This window comes from Pterocles gutturalis, unplaced genomic scaffold (assembly GCF_000699245.1).
Source record: "Pterocles gutturalis isolate BGI_N339 unplaced genomic scaffold, ASM69924v1 scaffold19984, whole genome shotgun sequence".
Classification (NCBI taxonomy): Eukaryota; Metazoa; Chordata; class Aves; order Pterocliformes; family Pteroclidae; genus Pterocles; species Pterocles gutturalis.
In genome coordinates, this window is record NW_010136208.1 from 46,277 (window position 1) to 47,547 (window position 1,271).

Here is a 1,271-nt window from a genome sequence, read left to right on the forward strand (position 1 = left end):
CTTGAATTTCTCACAGAGAGAGGAGATTTTTTTGGACCTTGAAGTAAAAGATTTCAACTTTTTACAACTTGTGCCTGTTTTTGACTTTGCTATTGTAACATGAACAAGCACGGGAGGTATATTTGTCTGTTTTGATATATAATTTAAAATAGCTGCCAAGTACGGAGTTTCCATTCATTTTTAGCACTCTTTCTAGGGATTTTCCATGTGAGTGTACCAAATCAGTAAATATTTTTATTTGCTTTATAAAGTGGCTTTAGAAAGTCTGAGCAGCAGCAAGTGGTTTATTTCCAATACCTGTTTGTGTATTTCCTCTCTACATGCTGTGCACACATTGATATTGATTTAGTGGAAAATAATTCCACGCAGCCTCTACAATAGCATTTAAAAACCTTCGTTTAATCAAAAAAGTGAGGAAAGTGTCCAGTTAACTGGGCAGCATTAATGCTAACATCTTGCTGTTGGGTGTTTCCATGAAAAGCATGTGTCGTATACAGCAGTGAGCTGTTGTATAGATCAGTAACCCATCCTGTACATCAGTACACTGCTGTGGCCCCTGCACGAGGGTGCAAGGCACAGCGCTCCCGGGAGGAGTTTTTCAGCCCCTTCTTTGGAGGGCCCAGATGTTAATCACCAGCAACGAGGAAAAAGACCAGACCAGCGTAACCTTGGGAGGAAGAAATCATGAAACTGGATTCATTATTTTCAAGTGATGGAGGGTGGAGCAGAATCCTTCATTGTGATGCAAAGACTCGCCATCCCGCTCCGAGCTGGGAATTGCTGTCAGCCCTTGCCCGTGGCCTTCTCCCTATGCTGGGAAAATATTTGGGTCTCAAAAAAGTAATTTTGCTTTTGGAGCAGAACAAAACCCGCAGCCAACGTGAATTTTCATGCAAATGCTGTGGTCGAGTGCGAGGCCGGAGGAAGGAGCGGGGTGGCTCATCCTGCTCCCAGGGATGAACCTGGGGTGTCAGTGTGCTTTTGTCCCTCGCTGTTTGGGGACAGGGGGTATGAAAAAGGGGCTCGATAAACATTCTGGGGGGCTGCTTTGAGGAGGGCTCACCCCTGCAGGTCCCTTGCCCACCTCTTCAGTTCTCAAAGCTTCTCCTGAGCAGGTTCTGCCCTCGGCCCTGGGAGATGTGGAACCCACCCAGACCCTCAAAACACTTGGCTGGGGTCTTCGGTTCTTCTGCCATTCCCCGTGGGGCAGCTCCTGGGCGGGCAATGGTGGGGACCCCCCCTTCCCCTCCCGGCCCTTGGGCTCACAGCAG